At 28.2% G+C, this 8734-nt stretch overlaps 1 protein-coding gene and 1 long non-coding RNA gene across 3 annotated transcripts in view; one reads left to right on the top strand and one right to left on the bottom strand.

Moving 5' to 3' along the window:
- The window catches only part of LOC115034270, a 12639-nt gene extending 4434 nt beyond the window's left edge, over positions 1 to 8205 (bottom strand). Inside the window, exons 1-2 of one of the 2 annotated variants that reach the window (XR_003839625.1) lie at positions 8057 to 8205; positions 7597 to 7693 (exon numbers count right to left, since the gene is read on the bottom strand). The gene's annotated coding sequence lies outside the window, so the exon portion shown is untranslated. The remainder of the gene's footprint in view (positions 1 to 7596; positions 7694 to 8056) is intronic. The other variant, XM_029490606.1, reaches the window with a different exon arrangement.
- Positions 1 to 8734, top strand: part of LOC103307712 — a 300213-nt gene that overhangs the window by 237992 nt on the left and 53487 nt on the right. The gene's annotated exons all lie outside the window — the stretch shown is intronic.

The following is an 8734-nucleotide window of genomic DNA, read 5'->3' as shown; positions in this document are numbered from 1 at the left end:
AATAAATAATAAAATATAATTCATCGTGGCGATTCGTCCCGTGCAATGACACCATGTCATATAATAGCAATATACCTATAGTGTTTGAAGGATGAAATATTCAATATGAAACATTGACATTTTTTTAACATAAAAAAAAACAATTTATTTTTATTTTAACACATTGTTTCAGTGTTCTAAATTCTAATGTAAGAATTCAGTAGGTATATAATATACATATATTTTATTTAAAAATAAAACAAAATTTATTAAAATACTGAAATATTTCATTTTTTTTAAATTTCATTACATTTTCAAACACTAAATATATTGTATATTCGTATGTATATTATACTCTCTATAATTCACTTACATACCTACCTAAATTGCTCAGTACTAGGTACCCTACACATATTTTAAAATTTTACTAGCAGGAGATAGTTTCATATCCCACAACAGAATTAAAAAATATATGTATAGAGTACAGTCTGTAGCAGTATACACATGGTTTAGTAGTAAGTACAAAATATATCAATATTAATATACTTGAACTAATTGAATGCACATAACTAGAATATATTAAAAAGAATTCTTATAAAAATATAAAATATATTAACATTGTATTTTTCCTCCAACAATATTTTTTATATTATAATATTATGCACAACTGACAAAAAATCTGATAATAAAATGACGACGAATTACCTAATGTTGATCGAATTGTCGATTTTTCAATATTATTATTTTCTGGATAATAATATTATAATAGAAATATAAAATAAACCAAATGTATTTATGTACATAGTTATTATAAGTAATGAGTATTCTGTAATTGTTTATGTTTTTCACTCAAAGCTCAATGTTTGCTTAATATTACTACCTGAACATTTGTTCTGACCAAATTAGTGCAAATGTATTTTTAACTGCTGTTATAACAATATATATTTGCATTACATTTTCATTCTTTATGACCCAACAAATAAAATTTTATTGAAATTTATAGGAAAAAAAACTAAAAAAATTGAAAATTGAAAATGTCCGTAAAAAAATCGAAAACGAGTCAATACATTTTGAAAATGTTTTCATGTAATTTATAAAATAAACATATGATATAATTTTCAAGTTTTTATAATTATTTGTTTATAACCTTAGACGGAATCTTGTATTGCATTTTAAAATCTTAGATAGACTGACGCAACGAATAAATTTATTATGATATTCATAGAAAAAAAAACAAAAAATATCGGAAACTTAATTTGTCCCTAAGGAGCTCCAAACAAGTCAAAATATGTATAGAAAAATGCTAATCTAAACATTCAGTAAAAATTGCATGTATATTATGTCCTTACCAAAATTGATATTGGCTAAAAATTAACGTTTTTTCTTAATTTTAATTTTGTTTTTCCCTGCACTTTTGAAAACTATTGGGAATAACCTTTCCAATGCAACAACTAGATTTATTTTCAAATCTAACAAAATCTTGTTAAAGAATATCAAAGCAGTTTTATTGCCCCAAACGAAGATGGCAGACATAAAAATAAGAAATAAAAAAATAAAATAAAATTTAAAAAAGAAAATCATTGTAAAAACAATACAAACAATACATTCATCGCTTTGCTCAGAATCTAAAATAAAGCATTTTATTTGTCAATAAATTCACAGCCATATAGTAAAATTATATTTTTATCTATGTGTACACGGCACATAGGTTATTTGGTTAAACTTTTTTTTTTAAATAATATCAGTGGTGTAAAAAAGTATTAATTTATTTACTAGAGCATACATCATTAAATCATAGTCAGGAATTTTGACATATTTATTCAAGACCTAACTGTTAATGATGTACGCTGCAATAACATACCTACATGTGAATGTTCAATGCAGACTAAATAAAAATAACTATACAAATTAAAAAAGAAAATCACGCTAGTAGGGGACTTGTTGTTTTTCCGTATAGTAACAATTTTTAAAATATAGGCCGTTAGTATATTTTGTAAACACTGTTATAGGAGCTATGAGTAACATATCAAAATCAAAAATCAAACAAGTAGTTATTGACTTCATTATTATTGTGTTCAGAGATCATATTATCCACAATAATGAGGTTGGAAGATATGGAGCCAATGATGATTTTAAATTTACTGTATTTATTAGTTAATAATAATCCATCAACATTTACAATTTGTCAAAATTTTCTAGTGGAACATAAAACACTAGATCCAATAAAACATCCATTCAAAATGTTTTTACAACTTTTTTAAGAACGTTTGTAATATAAATTAGGTACCAATATTAACATTTTCCAAAAAATGATCTACTAAATAATTCAAAAATAATGAATGATCTCATTTGAAGAACAGAAATTATAATTAAGTATATGTCAATTTCTTCTACTATTAGTAATACTGTTGGTTGGATTAATTACTGACGAAGACATTGAGTTTGAAAATGTTATTGTGTGTATAAATTATGATATACTTTAAAAGTTTCAAGTATCCACAAATATTTTTTTACACTCTGCTGTAGAGTAGTTGTAATGTATGTGTTATATTTGAATATAATAGTTTATTATTATAAACCGTTGTATATGAAAAATAATTCTGAGTGCTTAGCGTAGTCCTTATAATATTATTATTGTTTATTCGTTGCTATGGTGATAAACAAAGCGTTAGAAATTAAAATCCCATATTTAGCAGTTTTTCGTAACTTGTCGGTAGTTTTTCTGGATGCTTTCTAATACTACTTGGAATTTTAAATTTTGACCTCTCAAAAGTACCAACTATGTTCACTTTTTTATCAGTTAAGATGCTGATCTCAAAAATGTTGCTGACCGACATATTTGGAAAACCAATACATTCTTACGTTCCACTCAAAATCTAATATTATTCGTGGGTACTTGAAAGTGTTAAGTACCTACGAGTATATTATAATATTTCATACCAACAATGATATTTTTAAATGCAACTTTTTCTGGAAAAAATTATATATAAAAAATTACTATTTGTCGGATATCGCAACACCCGTTTACACTAAATAAACTTATGGTTCTGAAAACAGAAACCCATTGATTGATATTTACCGCTTTTGGGCGGACACAGGAATGTCTCCAGAAACACGAACATTGGGTCGAGGAAATATTTCTATTTTGTCTCCGATTTAACGCCGAATTGTCGCAAGACAGAAAGTTGCTGTTTCGTCAGCTTAATGTAAGCCCGGCATTTAATACACTAATATGGCCAATAATAAGGGCCACGGGATCGCGGACGTCCGGAAACCCTCTGGAGGCGTGGCGAGCCACGGCTGCGTCGGTCCGAGAGCGACGACGACGCGACAACGACACTGGCTAGCTGTACCAGAGGTACCACTGGCGGTATGACTGGTGCAGCGTTGCACTACGAAGACTACTCGCGACTTTGACGACGGAAATCATAGAGCACACGTCGGGTGAGTGACGGACGACTTTAATTATTATTATTATATACGGTGGCTAGGGATCAAATTATAATAATAATATTATAGTCTTCGAGGACGAGTGCTGTTTGCACGTAGGTGTATGATTTAACTCTTAAGTATCAAAGTTCTACCAAGTTTGTCGTATTCCACCTATGGTGGATTAATATAATCAATTAATACAAAATCCTAACCTAACATAACAACTAATATCAGATGAATAAAAAAAAACCAAATTTAACCATTACTAAATAAGTCTGTCTTCTTCCCAGAGGTTTAATCTACACACAAACATTAATTTATATAATATTATATACCTTATATATAAAATTCTCGTGTCACAGTGTTAGTCTCGATACTCCTCCGAAACGGCTTGACCGATTTTTATGAAATTTTTTATGACAATCGGCTAACATCTATTTTTCATACCCCTAAGTGATAAGGGTTGTCCAGAAAAAAATAATAGAAGTGCTCAAACAGCGAGTTTGATAATTTACGGTAGAAATATTTGCTTATAAATGGTTGCTATTGGTTATATATATATAAAAAAAATAATATAAAAATAATAATAGTGTATTATATATTGGTTGCTATTGGTTAATCGGGCATGTTTGTTAATTAGTATTATTATTTTATCAATATATATGTCTGAGAATCGGCTATTATCTAAGTTTGTATGCTGTCCTCTTAAGTGCACAATAATAATCACACAGTAGACACGTAGCAACATACACTCTATGTGGTTATTTTTTATTATTTTTTTCCGTGGCATGCGCGACTATGGCATTAGTCAGCAGAACGAACACCGTCCTCGCTCATGGGCGGCCGGTTTCCCGGACGCGGGCAGCATTTCCATGACATTATGTTTTCGGTGGTCCTCTGGCGGCGGCTGATCTCCAAACTCGTCCTCACTGATCCCGATCCTCTTCTGCGGCTGCTCCAAGTGCCGCCGCTACACGCCATGGTTTTCTTATCCATCTCTACCGTCCAGCTCGCATCCTCCTCTTCCTCCGCTGCCAGCTGATCGGCCGCATATTACGTTGTAATACACCAATACTCTATAAGCCGTCGTCGCGACCCAACGAGAACGTGGCCCAGTCACCGCAGAGGAGGCCGACCACATTCCTTCGGGATCGGCCTCGTGGCGTCCAGGTCCGACAGTCCGCCGCTAGTCCTCTCTTTGTCCTCGGTGCAGTATGTCTCATTATATTATATGGGCGCCATTCCAGTTAGGCGCCACTCCAGTTCTTGGACATTCCCCGATATTCTATCTAATTCAACCAGCGTTTCTTTACAAATTCGTCCGGTATGGGTTCGATCGGGCGCCTGTTGTGGTCGTGTACATAATTAATTTTAAAACTTAAATTTAAATAAACAAATCTCGTAACTATGGGCCAAGATGTTATTATTTTATAACATAATGGCATTATTTTTAATATATTATTTCGTTTTTAGCATTTAAAACGGAAAAGTTGTTTATTCAATTATAGCCAGATACCTATATTATACATAGTTGTGTATGTATGCGGATATTAATGTTATACATACCTAGTCTGTTATAAGTTTTAGAATTCATATGATAATGAACATATGATATAGATTATAGACTTAAGCTCGACTAAGGATACTGGAGTAGTGGAGTGGTCATGCAGTCTCAAAAGTTACGCATAGCCTCCCTCCCTCTAATTATTCTCTGAACTCATATGATACTAGATATTAAAATAAAATTAATAAATAAAAAATTTAATTTACTTAATTATATTATGTCACCCATTGACAACATTCCAATGTAATCTTCGCATCATAATACAATATAATATGTATATCGAACTATTGTAATTAGGTATTTCAAAAATAAACATTAATTAATAATACATATTTTATTTATTAATTTCAGAATTAAAAATCCAATCATTATTACATTTTAGGTATACCTCTGTGATTTTATTAGTCGAAGTTATGAATTTTTGATAGTATGTATAATTTTTGTTATTAGGTAGGTATGTTTTTATTAATTACAATCGCCCATTGAAATATGCATCTGTATATTATATTAATCGTATACTGTGTATACTGCTACATATTTGATTTTTTTCCACTGGCGGAGCTTACACAAAAAGAAAGGTTCTCGTGGCGGAATTTACGCGCATCCATTGCAATATTTGTCAATTTTAGCTCATCCGACTTCTATGATCTAAAGATTTACCTACGAATTACGATCGAAACATCAAAAACACCACATTCATTATATATAAATGTACAGTTATGTTTTATTTTATGTTATATTCACTTGCGTTACACATATAATATTTAAAAAAATATATTTTTATTTTTTAATACTGAAAATAAAAATATTTAAATTTTGATCAAAATTTTTTTTGATAAATTCAAAATAGTCAATTTGTGAATCTGATTATATGAATAATGTTGATGGAAAAAACATTTATCTAAGTCAAGTAGTTTATCTTTTTAGAATTTTTATAAATATCAATATTTTTTTGATTAATTAATTTGAAAAAAAAACTATTTTCAAAATATTATTTTAGGGAATTTGCCAACATGAGTATATATCATAAATTGTTTACTAATCATATTATGTTAACAAATTTTGTCAAACGTTAAAATAGCATGATTTTTTTTTCCGGTCTTCTTATTGTTACACCCTGTGTAATACCATTGATTAAATATACTAATAGTAATACATTTACATTATATACTTGGGTATATACATATTATATACTCGAGTATGTACTAATATGATATATGTACGCGTATTGCGTATATCTTCTGTATATTATGTATATGAGGGAACAAGTCCTGGCTGACTGATTCGCATAATCGCAACACATACAGCCAAAAGCATGATATAGCAATAAGGACTTGAAATTTTCATGGTACCCATGGTATAATATTATATATCGTTTTATCATTTGCGTTGTACAATAGTTTAGGGTATAATAAGCATATATAAGTTATGTTTAAGTTTTTTTGTACATCGGTGATTTGAGTGAATATGTCACCCATTGACATAACACTCCTATAGTATGTAATACCTAGCCACATCATAGTATAATATGTAGATCGAAATTTTAATTAAGTATTACCTATTTAAAAAATAAACATTAATTAATAACATATTTTATTTATTAATTTGAAGTTTAAAAATCCTATCATAATAATTTTTTGTTATTAGGTATATTTTATGTCTCCTACGGTAGGTGTTGTAACAATAAGGTGAAACGATTTATAGATTTGAATGCATATTTAATTATTTGTCAATTTTAGCTCATCCGACTTTTATAGTTCTATGACCTTAATCCTAATGATTACCATCAAAACATCATAATCACCATGGCGTAGGTATATACATTGGCGTAACCACTCGAAAACAAATCCTCATTGCGCCACTGATTGTGCTGTATTTTAAAAATTAATAGTTTAGCACTAATATCGAGTATGGGACCTAGTTTAGATATAATATTAATTAGGCTTCAATTTTATAGTATATTCTGTTAAAGTCAATATCTATGTAGAATTTAAAACAATACTTATTAGTTATTTTATACTGAATATATTACTAATATTATTATTAAGTATCTAATTGTATAGATTCAATGTCCACAGAAGATAGTGTTACAATGACAAATTTATGATTAATTAATTCTTGCACAATGTATTTGGTAAAACCTTTTCTACCATATTTTATATTCATTATGAGTACATTTTTTAACAAAGGAACGAATACACTATATAAACAATCTTCTATTTTAAAGTATACAAATAAATATTAACAAAAACATTTAAAGTTAAACTCTAATATCACCCACCCTGGTATTTGTAGGTAGGTACTTAATAAAGAAGATTATACTGTATATAAATTTATAGGAATCATATTTCAATGGTTTAATATTGAATTTACCATATTTTTTTTTACTATGGAATATTATTATAATACAAAATATTAGTACAATAATACCTACCTATTGGAAATAATTTATTTGTAATATTATAACATGCATTCTACATTTATTCATGAAGGTATAAAAATTTATGATTTTGTCATTTCTTTACTTAGTGAGAATTAAACTGAGCTAGTATTAAATCTTAAGCATGTAAAAAATGTACCATACATTGTATTTGTATATGTAAATAGTTTTCAAATATTACCTAGCGACAAATCATAAAGCGGAATATTGAATGATTTTTCAAAAGTTGAATTTAAATTGGTATTGCCTGTATATTCACTTTATATATCAATATCAACCTAGAAAATATATCATAAGCTGTAAATTAAAAATGCAGTAATGATCCCTTAAATACTTAACATTCTAAAATCATAATATTAATATTTCATTTTTCTATAAAATTGTGCTTAGTAAATAACTCAATGTTAGAAATATTTTGAGAAGACCAGCTGTTATAAGAATATAAGTATTAGGAATTATACCTATTAATGTATATTTATTATGTATTTAATATTATTCTATGATTTTATTTTTGAATCTTAATGTTTAAAACACAAATGTGTAGTAGTATATAATACACACGACTCTTAGGATTGTATAAGTTATTGCAGCACAGCTAAACAAAATAATATATTTTATACTATAATTTATAGAGAACTTACTATTGGTTAAATCTGGTATGTTGGCATTATTATGTATCCGTTTGTCCAATATTTTAATGCGTTTTAGATACACTTCTTCAATTTTTATAGTATATTCTGTTTAAGTCAATATCTATCTAGAATTTAAAACAATACTTATTAGTTATTTTTGACTGAATACATTACAAATATTATTATTAATTAAGTACTGGCCACAGATGTTAGTGTTACCATGAAAAATTCATGATTAATTAATTCTCCTCAATGTATTTGGTAAAACTTTTTCTACCATATTCATCATGAGTGGATTTTTTGACAAAGGAATACACAATGTAAAAAATATATTATAACCAATATTTTTGATTCTGAAAAATGAATAGGTAACTTGTAAAAAATTTTCTATTTTAAAACATACAAATAAATATAAACAAAAACATTTAAAGTTAAACTCTAAGATCACCCACCCTGGTATTTGTAGATAGATACTAAATAATCAGTGCCGCAACTACCAGGTGTGCAAGGTGTGCATTGTACATCGGCCCCCAAAGCCCCAATCCGATATAGGCCCCCAAATCAATGTGTTAAAATTAATTGTAAATCTGTGGCTGAAGAAAATTAAATTAAAATTAAGAGTAAAAAAAATAAATGTGTTCATATTATTAAATATTCATAAATTATTGTAATCAAATTAAACTCAAA

The sequence above is a fragment of the Acyrthosiphon pisum genome, chromosome A2 (genome assembly GCF_005508785.2).
Source record: "Acyrthosiphon pisum isolate AL4f chromosome A2, pea_aphid_22Mar2018_4r6ur, whole genome shotgun sequence".
NCBI classification, from domain to species: Eukaryota; Metazoa; Arthropoda; class Insecta; order Hemiptera; family Aphididae; genus Acyrthosiphon; species Acyrthosiphon pisum.
This window is presented reverse-complemented; position numbering and strand designations above follow the sequence as displayed.